Source organism: Cupressus sempervirens, chromosome 11 (genome assembly GCF_028749045.1).
Source record: "Cupressus sempervirens isolate cs-2001-9-10 chromosome 11, ASM2874904v1, whole genome shotgun sequence".
Lineage (NCBI taxonomy): Eukaryota > Viridiplantae > Streptophyta > Pinopsida > Cupressales > Cupressaceae > Cupressus > Cupressus sempervirens.
Genome location: NC_143128.1, coordinates 1,916,257 through 1,932,151, shown reverse-complemented (window position 1 = coordinate 1,932,151; position 15,895 = coordinate 1,916,257). Strand labels below are relative to the sequence as shown.

General features: G+C 36.5%; 1 pseudogene; it reads right to left on the bottom strand.

Annotated features, from left to right (window-relative positions):
• Nucleotides 1–7,185: 7,185 nt before the first annotated feature.
• Nucleotides 7,186–15,895, bottom strand: part of LOC149527938 (mitochondrial carnitine/acylcarnitine carrier-like protein pseudogene) — a 117,726-nt pseudogene continuing 109,016 nt past the window's right edge.

Genomic DNA, 15,895 nt, shown 5'->3' with positions numbered 1-15,895 from the left:
AATCCATCTATCACCTCATAGCGATCATCCTGTATGGTACCTGAAATCAATCCAGAAGCCCAAGCATCTCTGACATACTCTGCTATAATCCGATCTCTCCAATCTCCTGAAATCTCTACGAGAGCACATAAGTGAGGTCTCCGAGATAAGGCATCAGCCACCACATTTTTCTTACCTTTGAAAAACTCTATGTCAAAGTCATAAGCCTGCAATTTAGTCACCCATTTTTGTTGCCGGTCATTAAGATCACGCTGGCTCATGAAGTATTTAATACTATTATGATCAGTCTTGATCACAAAACGTCCACCTACCAAATATGATCGAAATTTGGCCAATGCATGCATTATGGCCAACATCTCCCGGTCATAGACAGAATAACTTTTCTCAACTCCTCGGAGCTTCCTACTCTCAAATGCAATGGGATGCTTCTCCTGCATCAATACTGCTCCAATCCCATCACCTGATGCATCACAATGAAGCTCAAAAGGCTTTGTGAAATCCGGTAGAGCTAGAACTGGACATGAAGACATTACCTGCTTGAAATGCTCAAAACACCTTTGTGCTGCCCCTGTCCACACGAAGGCTCCTTTCCTGGTAAGATCTGTCAAGGGTGTAGCAATCTGTGAGAATCCCTTAACAAACCTTCTATAAAAACCACATAAACCAAAGAATCCCTTAAGCTGTGTAAGGTTTGTGGGAGTAGGCCACTCTACAATAGCTCTAATCTTTTCGGGATCAACCCGAATGCCATCTGCACTAATGATATGCCCCAGGTAAAGGAGCTCAGTCATGCCAAACTCACATTTAGATTCCTTGGCATACAATGAATCTCTCTCCAGAATAGATAACACCTCCTCCAGATGATGTAAGTGCTCCTCCCAGGTCTTACTGAAGACCAAGATGTCATCAAAAAAGATTAAGACAAATCTCCTCAGCTGCTTCCTGAATACCTGGTTCATACAACTTTGAAATGTAGCAGGTGCATTGGTTAGACAAAATGGCATAACCATGAACTCAAAGTGGCCATAGTGACATCGGAAGGCTGTTTTCTCAATGTCCTTTGCTCTCATCCTGATCTGATGGTATCCGGATCGCAAATCAATTTTGGTGAAGAAGCATGCCCCATGCAACTCATCAATCAATTCATCAATCCTAGGAATGGGATACCTATTTTTAATTGTTTTCTTATTCAGTGCCCTGTAATCGATGCACATGCGCATTGTCCCATCCTTCTTCTTTACCAATACTACTGCTGAAGCAAAAGGGCTCTTACTAGGCCTGATATGCCCCATCTCCAACAAATCCTTAATCGCCTTCTCTATCTCATCCTTGTGTTTCTTAGGATGACGATAGGGAGTAATCATAACTAGTTTGGCTCCCTCCTCGAGCTCAATAACATGTTCCATCCCTTTTTCAAGAGGAACCCCATGAGGAATATCGCTAAATACTTTAGCGTGTCTATCAAGTATCTTCTGGACATCTAGTGGATGACTCTTTTCTTGTGGCTCTGGTGAAGTTGGCATAATGTGGCACTCTGCCGCCCACTCTATGTCATCATGACGAAAAAGTCTCTGCATTCTCCTCAAGGACACTATTCTGCAACATCCATCTGAAAGCCCTCTAAGTACCACAGTTCTCCCCTCATGCTGGAATCTCATCTCCAATTTTGCTAGATTGAGTGTGAACTCAACTAGTGAAGCCATCCATGTCATCCCGAGGATGACATCATAATCTCCCATGTCCACAACATAGAACTCATCTTCCAACTCGTAGCCATCTCCAAACCTGATGCGAAGATTAGATATCTTCCGAGTGCATAATAACTTATCACCGTTAGCCACCATGACTCTAAACCCATCATGCTCCTCTGTCTGTAACCCTCTCCTAGCTACCAATTGTGCATCTATGAAGTTATGTGTAGCCCTAGTGTCAATAAGAGATATCACTTTCTGCCCCTGGATAGTACCCCTGACCTTAAATGTGATTGCCTTTTGGGCCCCTGTCAAGCGTGCCAACGATCTATCATCCTTAGGAATGTTGCTCTCCTCTATAGTGTTATCCTCATCTGAATCAGAGTGCTGATCCTCCCCTTCTGACTCTGACTCTTCTGCTGAAAAATACTCCATTTGATTTGCCTTAGCCTTGAGAGAACATTTATGAGATAAGTCCCAAGGCTCTCTACAATGGAAGCACAGCTTCTTCTTTCAAAGTTCATTCAAGGTTTCACTGTCTAGTCCTTTTGATCCTTCTTTGGGTTTGCTATACTCTTTCTGAAATGATTTTTTGTCTTTGTCCTTGCGGTAGGAAGAATCTGTTGAATGGTTTTTTCCTTTGTATACCGAAGGGGCTAAATCTCGTGCCTTTTTAGTTGCTTCAGCTAACGTGAGTGGATCATGTCCCTTCACCCAACCTCGTAATGGATCAGCAAGACCATCACAAAATAACACCACCAATCTCCTAGGAGAGATATCAGTAACAAGTACAGACAAGCATTGAAACTCAGCAATGTAAGCATCCACAGAACCTGACTGTTTTAACTGTGCTAGCTCCTTGAAATGTAACTCGGGATCCTTAGTGTCAAATCTCCCAATCAATGTTTCGGTGAATTCCTCATAGGATGTAATCTGATTATGCCCCAAAGTCACCATGCCATGATGCCACCATTCATGTGCAACGCCATCCAAGTGCATAGCCGCATACTTGATAGCCTCCTCCTCAGGCATAGGATTAAGCTGCAAGTATGTATCTACCTTCTGCACCCAAGCTCGTGCAGTCATCTTCCCTGAAGCATCATAATAAGGTAAAGAAAGTTTTCCAACTTTCTTCCTCAGCTCAAAGTTTTGATTCCTCCCTCCTGCTTTAGGCATGTCTCTCATCCTCAAGTCCATATAATCTCTAAGAGAAATATCCGCCTGAAACTCTGGTCCACTAGCCTCCCAGTCCCTCCTGAACTGATCCTGTAACTCAGTAATCTGTGGTTCGTTTACTGGATGAACCGGATCTCTGGGTGGAAAAGTGGGTAGAAGAGGTCTCGAGCTCACAGTCCGTGCTGGGAGTGCAACGTGTCTAAAGTTATCAGCCTCATTCCCATTGTTGCCGTGTCCATTATTACCATTAATGTTATTCTCAGGACCATTTTTGTTGCCTTGGCCTTCATGGTTATTGTTTCCCCCATTGTTATTGTTTCCCTCGTTGTTATTTTTTCTGTTGTTGGCATCACCTGGATTAATATTGACACCCATCTATCTAGCCATGAGCTGCAACATCATGTCCATTCGCCTATTCTGCTCCTGCTGCATACGTTGCCCCTGCTCTAATGTATCCAGTAACTGTCAGAACAGTACCTCCCCTTGATCTGGACCAGCATTTCAGCCTCCGCCTAATCCTGTATTCCTGTCATCTCGATCACCCATATTATTCACCTGATCAAAGAATATCTCCTCTGTGTCTGTATGGTTGAATTCAATGTCCCCCTGCACGGATGTACTAGACTGTTTGCTTTGCAAGTCTGAAATCCTATTTTGTCTTGCTCTGGTATCGCGGAAATTATAAGACCCCTGTCGCATGCTCAAACATAAATGCTTAGCCTGCGTTTTTTTTTTTTACTTACTTTTTCCCTCTATCCGGCTGTTCCAAATTCCCTATAAGACCTCCACAGGATGGCAGGACTTTTAGCTCTGATACCACTGTAATGGTCACCCTTGGATGTTCCAAAAAAACTAAACCAAATTGCTGAAAGGAATTATATCAAACAGTTTGCATTCAACTTCTTAAAACCCCTTATAACTCCGAAAATCAAACGTTTTTATGGAATTGGTATCATATAACATAAACAAGAAAGAAACTATAATAATATGCAAAGTGGAAATGAATTGCTGCTAATAAAATGTTATTTTCAGAATTCATAAAACCAAATACATGGCAGATTTATCAACTCACTAATTACTTCAGCAATATTGTCATAATACTCCAGCCCATGCTTACGAACTTGCTGCTACAATACTTTGTCCTCCAATCAGTCCACTACCTTCATAATACCATTCCCTCCAAGCGGCATAAGCGACGGACAAGTAGTGAAGAAGATATGAGCAAAATATCAAATCTGCCTGTAGCCGGAAATGCAACTAAACTGCCTGATAATGAAGCCAATAAGAAAGAATTCCAAAGGCCAAACCCCAAGGGAATGACGTCTAGAATGTTACAAGAGAAGATAGACGTCCTCAAATGCCAAGAACGGAGCTGCAACTCACACACCAATTTCTTCTCATATTCAACCTGTCTAATGAAGCCACAAATGCTTCCTTTTATTCTATTCCCACGGGTCCCCTCAACTCATATGGGCAATGTGGGATAAAAGATGTGTAATATAAAACATATATTAAAATACCCCTTATGTCTCCCTTGGGTACACATCACCATAAAATAAATATTAAAGTAACACTTTAATATTTTACAATTAAATTAGACGTTACTTTAATAAAACTTCAGGCATTAAAATGTATTAGCAATTGGACTCCGAATAATGCGAGTGATAGCTCATCGAAAAGCTCTCACTGAGGAGTATCGAATCCAATCACCAAAATTGACCTGCACTATGTCCTGCCGACTTACTAAAAATAGTAAGTATGCCTGAAACTGAGTAAATCAACTTCGTTTTGGCCCAAACTGGAAATGACTAGGCCAAAACACTCCAAGATCCCATTAAACCCTTCGTTAGCCCTCGGGACCATGTAGAACAAGGCTAACGGGCACACACTTGGTCAACTGCTAAAATGGGGACATTGCAAAATAGGCCTGTTGCAATTTAGGGTAACCAGTGACCATAAAACATCAAATTCATTTTATTTTACATGGTGGGAAGGACAATAAATTGGTGATATTTATTCCTGTAATGTACTCTTTCATATACCAAAGCATTAGGTTGCAATACTATGATTTGAATGAGTTATTTTGTTTCCCTAATACTGCTGCAGTAGTGATTAGACTGGTAGAGACAGAGTAGTGATAATTTCATATATTTTGAAGGTTGAGATTGATATCTATTGTATAGAGGCCATGAAAAATATCAAAGGATGATTAATAAATCCCTTCAACTTAGGAATAGTTAGTATTTATAATTGAATGTGAGGCCAACATTTATTGTGGATAGGGGATATAGAGTGATGATAGTCTAGTATAGATTGCAAGCTATCTTTATTTCCCATCAATGACACAAATATCATTTTTAAGGCCAATATTTTTCATCCATTTTTATTGGAGATTGTGTGTGTCAATCCAATCTAAGTGTGGGTATTCCATTGTTTGATGTTGTTACAAAACAAAGTTCTCCATCTCTTTGATATGTTAACAAAAATCGTGAAAGTTGTCCCAAGTTTGTGTATTGGATCTTTATCATATTGACGGTCAATGTGATGAGGTTACAAAATATTATGGTTGTGTTGTCTTGAAAGGTTCTTCAATTTATTATGTTTAATGTTGTTGAATGGTTTGAAAGCCGAATGGATATTTCCTTAAAGCTCTTGTAAAAGAATCAATAGTGTGAGTTTTGTGTTTGCCCTAGGCCTCTACATGATTTTTAGAGCCATCATGGCATTGGGGATAATTATCATGCTATACAAGGCATCTTTATTCAGTGACAAAACGATGAGTTTCACATGCCTGTACATGCAAATACCTATTTCTTGAATCTATCATTCTAATTTTAGATGAATTTCATGGTGAATGAGGAGGATTTGAATGGACTTTAAATAGTCATAGAGTAAGTGGAACATGATCCTCAAATCGGATAAAAGATTCTTTATAATATTGTGATGTATAAATTTACACAAAGGGATCACTTTGTACAAGATTTTTGTGAGACAACTTGAACATTGTTGCTATAGACAGCGAATCAGAAAAGATTCAAGTATTATGTCAGTGCTTAACATTTCAGTTAATTGTCCTTGTGGCTCTGTTAACATTTTACAATGTTGATTTTTCATCTTTAGTTGTTGGTTCCCAGCTCTTTCTCCTTGCACATCTATTTATATTCATACTGGTTTGTGGGTTACTCTTATTGGGTTAAGCCTTGTTTGTATTAATTTTTTTTGCTTGCTTTTCTCAATTTATTGTAATTTACTTTGAGTCTAGGACAAGTTTTCTGAGTTCTTTTCTATTATATCTGATGCACATTCAAGTCTGTAAATCTATTCTTGGTCATTCATGGTTGTTAATATAGTTTCTTTCTTTCTTTATTCCTTTGCATTATAATACAAGTTGTTACAAAAAAAAAGTTAGGTTGTGATCCATTGGAAGTAAATCCTGAGGATATGGTCCACTTTACAATGGAAGATGCAGGTCAGTCATAATGATACACTTGAATAGTCATACCAATTTCTAGGTTCACTCATGTTATTTTTCACTAGTAGGAGTAAAGTATAATATTCATACCAATTACTGAATTCATATTAACTTTAGTTAGTCCATTTGGTAGTTTGACCACAGTTTTTGGCATAATTAGCAGAAGATTTATCATTTTGGAGCTAGTACTTGTAGATTTATCCAAATGCATTATGTACTAGAGTTTATGTCAAGTCAAATTTTCATAATACTTAGTTAGAAATGCAATCTAAACTTAGTTTTAGGACAATAATAGAGTCAATTTGATAAATGTGTATTCAACACATTAAGCACACACAAAGAGCTGGTTTGATAATGTTTTCAACACACATGTATTTAGTAAGTGTTGGTTTGATTCAACCCAAACGTTTATTAAACACAGAACCCACACATGTATTAAGCACAAATACAAAACTACTCTTGAACCTATTTGATACTACCATACAATTCAAATTTGAAACAGACAACACAGTTACAGCATACAATTATATTGTTGGCAAATGAGATGTGGACTAAAATCATGTAACTGTTGTATTTTCCTTTCAGTTGCATGTTAAGAATTACAAGATCAATGAGATATGAACTTGCTCGTAAATGATAAGATAACTGATGTAAAAACAACAAAATTGTGAAGTCTATATATAGTCTCTAATACTGAGGCAAACAACTTTTAGGCCTTGAGAAAGACAGATGAAATTTCATTAAATATGAATAAAAGACCATGAAAATAAATCATTTTCATTAAAAGAGATGATTAAAATTTGTGAAACTGTAGAATTGAAACCAGCTTTCAAAGGAAGAAAGTGCTCATTCCCCAAATAATTTTTTGTTGTTGAAATTGTTCAATACACCAGAATTCTGGGTAAATATTCTATCATCCCAAACTTGACCTTGTAACCTCATAGGCCTTGACCTTGTAACCTCATAGGCAAGGAAACATGCAGCATTGACAGGAACACTTCTAGCCATGGCAAGCCCAAAGCCATTGTACAAACCTTTGATTCCTTCAGAAGCATCAAGTTTTTTAAATGCATCGATTGAACCAGAGTACTTTGGCTGGTGGTAATTATCAACCTGGATAACACTTTTGACAACATCAGTTGGATATACATCCATCCAGAAAGCATGACCAACAAGCCCACCTGATGTAAGGAGAGCACTTTGGCTCAATCTAGAAGTATCTCATCCTCCAACCAAATACTGCTTTATTCCCTCATAGACACCAAAAATAACTGTATTTCCAGGCACTTCTCATTTTAAAGTAGGAGTTAGACCCTTAAATAGTCCTAAAATCCCTCCGACTTTAAAACATGTGTGGCTACCCTGATTGGTCCATTGTATTTGATGGAAGCTGCTACTACTGTAAATGCACCTATTTTATAGGAATTTGGAAGGCCTCAATATAAATATTATATGCTTATTTTTAAGGGAAAACAATTGATTTATCAATAATATATTATCGGGTGCATTAGCAGGGCTCAAATGATGTACAAATGAATTGCACTGAACTATTAAGGTTTAATCCATGATTCCATGCAATGGGAGGTTGATTCTAATGGGTTTGAACTTTGAAAGAAATCTCAAGATTTCTATGCACCATGCCGGATGCTCAACAATGTAGATCTATTTTCCATTGTATAAAGAAAATCTCAACAGTTCAGCTCAATGCTTAAAGCCTGCTGATGTACTTCATTATTTATTATCAAGAATGGTGAAGTTTACACTAATCACATCACAATACAACAACACCAGTCTCTGTAATCCATGATTGCTAATTCTAAAAATGCAGCCAATTGAGCTAGAGTTAACCTCGAAGCTGGAAACTTAGAAGTGTACAAAGAAATTACTAAATGAAAAAATTAGGAAAAAAAAAAAACTTACCTGTCGTTGTCCCAGCAGTGGTAACTACAGCAGCTTCTCCAGTGGCAAGGGCACTTTGAGCTTGCAATCTATACTTCACTAGATCATTTGGGCATGCTAGCATTGACACAACAACGCCTGCCCCTCCTCCACAAATTATCTGTTGTTCCACAGAAAGGAGAACCGCAGGTGTTTTTCTAACTAAGGCTTCCATCTACCCTCTTGCAGTAAAGAGAACTGCATTCAGTGTTGCCACTATCGCTAATGGAGCTCCCATTCCTTTGTATAGGCCTTGGGGCCCCTCTGCTGTAATTGTCTGTTGAACAACATCCATGGCCCCAACATAGCGTGGAGGTTGGCTTGGAGGAGGTACTGGCTGACTCTGCAAATTTAGCTATATATTGAATAACTTTAAAGCCAGTTACTTTATCTATATCAACAGTTACAATGCAACAGAATCTATAGGAATGAAATTTTTCCTTCTCACACAATCATAAGCCAACCTATATAACTCACTCTTGAATGGAATAAAAATGGGGGCTTCAAACTTAACAAGTTCCCAATACATATAGAGACCCCAATCTTACCAAGAAAAACTTAAACATGCATTTTTTTCTCATGCAACATCTAATGTGTTAAAGTGCTAGATAGCACATGACCACGACCTTCCAAACTCTCTTTCAACAGGAGGTTTTTCTGAGCAATTCCAACTCTTAAAATAAATATACCTCAACTGTAAGGAATATTAATATATACCGTCTGCTCAAATGAAACTTCCTAAACAATAAAATATATAGTTTAGTTATTAAAAACTGAGTGTACGTAAATAACCAGCCATATACCTTTCCATACAAAATAGAATCAATTATTGATATCATCAGGATACTAGACACATTCTCACTACCAAACAATAAAAGAATCTTTCTAAATAATCCAACTATGGATGACTCAAAGTATTTTTGGTCTTTGCCATCATAAGTAATTAAATGAACAACTGTGCAAACATAGCTAATGCTGAGATTTTTTCAACGACAAGATAAATTAAACCCATACTGTCCTAATTCATATTAGTTGAACAAATCTTGGAAAATTTGGATTTTACAGAAAAGAACAATTCTTGCTATTCTAATTACATTCCATACAAAACCAGTACCCATCCTACTAGAACATTATAACGTCAACTCCATCCTTTCAGAGATGGTACAAAAAAGCATTCTGAAATGAATATCAATAGATATTTTGGTCTCACACAAACTACAACTCCAAATAAAAGTTAAAAATATATATAAACAAGTTACTTTTTGAAATCAACATACTTAAGACGAATTTCAAGAGTATGACGCCATAATCAAATACCAAGTACAAAAAGTCAACTATGTTCTTAATAAATGAAACAAGATTCATGTTGGTGAAGAGTAAGTAGGAGAATTTCATGCTAGTTAGGTGCCAAAGGATCACTAACAAAATGATTCCTGAAGTCAGTACCATTGCCAAAACAACTTGAAATATTGAAGATCACTCTTCCCTTGAGTTATAAAAGAGAGTGATAATGAACTGCTGAAAAACTGTCTTCCCTTCAGCTATAAATGACAATCATGATGAATGATTTCATTTATTACAATCATTTTTCTAACCCCCATGCAACTGGGTCCATCTTTTCTAATGGTCAAGGTTCTTTTAATGGACTTCCGGTTTTATCAACTATTCCTACTTCCCAATCAGGTGCAAGATGATGGGGACATTATTCAAGATATGGATTGGACTTCCAATTTTATTAACTATTCCTAGTTCCCAATCTGGTGCAAGATGATGGGGACATTATTCAAGATATGGATTGTGATAGAGTGATAAGATAAAAATTTGTCCTCTATTAATTGGTCTCAAAAATCTGTTATAGATGACAGCATATCATAGAGAGTTGGAATACACAAGGAGGTGGGTAAAAAGGGAGGAACATAGGTTACAAAGGGACAGAGTCAAGTTCACGTATGACCTCATGGAAGACTTAGAATCACATTCAGATGAAGAACCGGATTGAGAAAAAGGCAAAGCTTCTCAACTTGAAGGATCAAAGAAAGAACAGGTGGTGAAAGAGAAAAACAAAGATGAAAATCTCAATGACTCTTGACAACAAAATGATGAAAATATTTGTCTATGCCTAATCTAGATGACCCAGTGAATTTTTTTCTTACTTTGTCTGTCTTTCAACTCCACTTCTTCATTAGCATAAAGAAGTCTCTGCATCTCAAGCAATATCTCTTGATACTCAACAATGTTCAACCTTTGATTGACTCTGATTGTTCATATTCCCAAACTACTTTGTCTTGAATGCTCTTCTTCATATTGCAGACTTCTTTGTTGGTCTTGGAACAACTTTCAAGCTTACATGCATCATTGCCCTATGGATTTCAAGAGCGTTCTAATGACCCCTTATTCTTACTATTCTCTTCCATTCAAAACATGGAGTGACAAACTCAACCTAACCTAAAGGGAGCAAAAGAAAATTGGAATGGTTCTTGTCTACAACAAGGCATGTGTGCGAGGCACAATGTTGTGTAACACAAAAAAGTTGTCGATGTCAACCCATCATTTTGTCATCAGAGAAGAGAAGAATCATTAAAGAAAAAACTTCAAAGAAATTATTGTTCATTTCAAAAACCAAAACCAACAAATATTGAACAAAGAAGTTCAGAGCATTGCTGCAGTGTAGTGGTAACATAGCTTGGCAATTATGATGGAGAATGTAAATAAATAAATTTGGTTGTATGGACTTATTCAGCAGTACACAGCTGTGGTCCACATTATTTGTAGTTAAACAAAGCTATAATTGTAGGTGAATGATTACATAACATTTTGATCAAATGATACATCATTGAGTTGTATAGACAAACATGTCAAGTGACAGATGACAATAGCTAAGCTAAACAATGGAGAGAACATTTACTGTGAAGAAGAATAGAAGTTAGCAAATGAAAAAAATTGTGGCATTGGTGAGGAAAACTCTAAGTAGAGGGTTGTTGATAATTATGTTGAATGTAAAAATTTAAGGATAAGATAATTGAAGACGAATCCTATTTCAATGGAGGATTGCTAGGATGCAAGCAGAGGTTAATAGAAAAACAGCTTGTCTTGATTTCAAATAAAATCATGAATCATGAATTTGGTTTTTTTGATAGAAGAGACATATTTATAATAAAGGAAGCCTGTAAACAGAGAACTAAAACCCCGTGCAAGCCCCACAATCTATAAGGTGATAATCTATATTTATAGAAAACAAATAGAGCACATTACTAGAAAATCATCAAGATAATGTATAAAAATAGTAGGTTTCTCAAATCATATATAGAATGTTTTTAGTATCAAAATATACTATAGACTAAGACAACCAAACTTATTAAATAGTTGCAAATCAGAGCTAACGGAGACCAGTGGGCAAAGAGAAACATTTAAGGTAGAATAACAACCTTTCCCTGTACAAGTTTTAGAGGCAAACAAATATCTAATCAACATTCTTGTAAACTAAAACACATTAGTCAACAAAAAAGTGCTTGAATTCTTCATCCAATGAAATGATTCAAAACCCACAAAATATGAAAGAAGATTACATTTTCCACATGCTAGAAATGCCCATTTTCATGTAGGAGTGGCTTTTACATGGGTGTCAATAACTTGCAAAGCTTGGCACATTTCTTTTGCAGCCAAGTCTCTTTTGGTGGCTGTATATTTTTTTGCACTTGTGGCCTAGGGTGTCAAAACCTTCTTAACCAAAAATCATATAAGTATAGACCATGCGTGCATAAAAAAGTGAGATGCACAAAATTAGTCATGTTATGGTCACTCAATTTTTATTATGATGGGATCTCCCTACGGGGGAGATTGCTTAGTTCTTCCAATCTCATGTTCTATCTAGTTGGATTGCAAACAAGGAACCCCCAAGGATTCCAAGGGATTTTTATTGAAGAAACACATTTACATCATTACATGATATCGATGAAGAGCTCTACTTCAAAATTTTGTGTTCTTTTGTTATGAGTGATAAAACTCTAGTCTCTATCCAACAACAGATATGAAAAATTTGGGTGCCAATTCATGTGTGGTTTCCATCATACTTTTATGGTGCATATATTAAGTTTGATTCCCAAATTCAGTGGCATAAGGTAGTATAATAATGTATGTGACTGCCCCAAAGTAGGTAAATGGGCTTGGAGGTTATGTCAGTGTACAATAAAAAGTTCTAACAATAATGCACTCTATGAAAATAATATAAAAGAATTAAAATGCTCAAAAGAAAATAAAGCAATACAATACAGCTAGCCATGTGAAGGGAACAAAATCCTCAAACTGCAAGGGCTGATGAAGATTGGAAGGATTGAATGAAACTTCAATCAAATATCTCTAGAAGGGCCTAAAAGGGAGGAACCATCAATGCCATCATCAATCACTTGAAAGGACAGATGCACAATCTGGGAAAGCTCATTGGGGAATGCCTAAGGCTAGGGTAAGCAGGCATGATTGTGCAATGAGGGAGCAAAGAGCTCCCTCTAGACTCTCTTCTAACACTTGATGCTAGTGTAAATCTTGTAGAAGTGAATGTCCATCCCATAATCCATTTTGTAAGTGCTCATAAATCTAGTGAACCAATTTTATTAGCAGCATTGATATGATCAAAGCTAATTTTGTGTGAACCATTCCCTGTCCATCTAGGAAATGACTTCCCCTTCCTATATGGTTTGGTAGCCAAAAACTAAAATTTTGAAAGGCAAAATATGGCTAAAATAAAAAAGCTAAAGCCAAAAAGTAGAAAGGAAGTGAGTTGATCTATAGGATGGTCAAGATTACACTCAATGTAGAGGAAAGAGCTGCCAACAGGAAATAAACAATTGACTTTAGGATTACTTGCCGATTGAGGAGGTCCTCATAGGCCATGAGTTGCTTCTTGATAACAGAGATCATATTGGTCATTTGGAGAGCTAAATTAGTACAAACCAATTGGACTTTAATTTGTAGGGGAAGAAAGGTTAAAGAGAGGGGAGCCTTACAATAGAACTTCCAAATGTGGTCAGCGATAAAATGGTGAAAGTAATTGGTGATCTCATAGTGGGAAATGGAAAATCTGGGAATTACTTTTTAGGACCTAGGAAAATGGAAGATGGTAGGAAACATGGTCATGAGGAAGGGTTGTAGCAATGCAACATGTGAGTAAAACCAGCAAAATTGCTGGTTGGACTTAACCTAAACATAGAATGGGGAAGAGGAGGGTGGTTATAGGAATTTAAGCCATTTCGTAATTGGAAGTTTTGCATGGAGAAGTTTCCATGTAGTGAGGGGTGATTTTGAGTAAGTCTTGGACCACCCTATTAACAACTCATGTAGTGAGGGGCAATTCTAAATAAGCTTTTTGCCCTATTAACAGCTAGAGGATTTCCATTGAATTGGATCAACTAATACTGGTAGATTGATAAAGTAGCAAAGTTAAGCCCACTACTAAAAAAATAGCTCAAATCTAGACAAGTTAATTGAAACTAGTTGCCTAGCCTTCCACATGCTACTAAATGAAGCTGATGTGTTTGGGGGACCTCTACAAGAGGAGCCAATGAAGTGTGTCCCTCTTAGATCAAATAGGAGAAGAGCAATATATTGCTATATCTTATTCACAAAGATTTATTACATTTAAGCACATGGAGCAAAGTTAAACAAATGGAAGGAAAATGCTTCAGGAAACTGAAAAAGTAAATGAATGGGAAAAATTTTCACATGGACAAAATAAGTCCTCGAAAAAACAATTTTTGATTTCAATCTCTTGAAATGAAGTAAGAGAATTGACGACCTAAATAATGTGGAGGACAAACTTCCTTGGTAAAGAACTATGAGCTTTGAAATAAAATTTAATATTAACCCAAAATGTTAGTGTGGCATAGTAGAAGCATGATGGGCTCATAACCCATAGGTCCTAGGATCAAAACTTGGCTTTGATACTTGATTGTTATTAGTAGAGGCTTCGTAATTCTATTATGCTTTTTAAGGTTTTCTTTATCCTATTTTGTTAGCATAACCCATTTTGATGCCCCAACTGTGTTTTTCCATGTGGTCCTGGTTATTTGCTTACAATTATTTGCTACACTTAAAGCAGCTCCATTCTCAACAACATTTTAGGCAATAGCTAACATAATTAAGCTTGTTCTTTTCTCCTATAGATAAAGAATATGCCTGCCAGGAGAAAACTATGGTAGTGGGTACAAAGTGATGGTTAGGTTAATTAATTTAGTGACTTGTATATTTCATCACTTTTTTCGATGACCTTACTAATCTGATTCAAAAGATATAATGAAGTTTGATTGCCAAGTTTTCTGTAAAATCATGAGATGTGATTGTATTGTAGAAATAAACTGTATAGTTGACATAAACATGAACAATGCCATTAGAAAAACATGTAAAGCGCGCTTCATACCTTTGACTATTACAACAGAATGGTTCACTTTTGAATGTAAAGGTATTTTATCTAGAAACTCAATTTCTGATTTTTATTTAATTTAACTAAAGTGAAATAGGGGTTCAAGGGGAAAAAAAATTTGAATTGCAATCTCTTGAAAGTAAGTGCTGCAAAATGATTTTGGTACAAAAAAATTGACAAGAAAAGGGCTATAAAATTATGATCAATAGAAATTAGTTTGCAAATTTGAAGACAAATGCAAGATCTTGGAATAGCAGGCATATTAGAATATAAAAACCGAAACATAGACTTGAATAATGTTGATGGCATACTCGCTAGATTTGGAATTTAGCACTATTAAAAAAAAGTTGTTTGAGAAAAGTTGGGGCATTCTGAGGATCAAACTCGAGACCTCTCTTACCCGAAGCGAGAATCATGCCACTAGACCAAATGCCCTCATGCTTTTGCCAATTTTTCAACATTAAAATTCATAGCTTCCTTAATTTATGACTCTTAGTACACACATTTCCACAACAATGTTTTTTCTGCAAACATAAGTGTATGCGTAGATATGATTACAAATATTAGGAAATTTTACCTTTCATATATTTGTAATAAAGCCCATGCATGGGCTTCTATTCACAATGAAAACATTGCCAATGTAGCACCCAAATTGTTGTAGAAAATGCTTGGTTTTGTTGGAATATGGTGAGAAGAATTTTTCATGGTCTTGTAAAGAAGAGTGATAAACTTTGTGTGCTGAATTTTCTTATACAGTTAAAGATTTTTCTTTACTAAATGTTGTTCTGGATATCCTCATAACGTGTTGAATGTATTGGCCAATGTAGTACCGACTTATTAGGTATTGCAGCAAGTGATTGATTTTGTTGGAACATGGTAAGAAGCTTTTCTCTTGGCCTTGTTATAGTCTTACCAATGAAAAGAGTTACAAATATTGTGTGCCATCACTTTTCCTTCTTCTTTTCCTCATAGTTCATTGACTATATGTCTAATGACATATCTTGATTTTTCTTAGCAAAAATATGTACCCTTTTATATCGTTAAAAGATGTTTAATTACTTACTACTTTCTTACTGCTCATTGCATGTTTGAAGCGGCATCTGTTGTGTTCCATATGGTTGCCCCGAATCCATCATCAACAATTTTGATCTGCATTATGGTGTCACAATTCAAGGTTGATTTTTGGAAAAATTACATTAATTATTG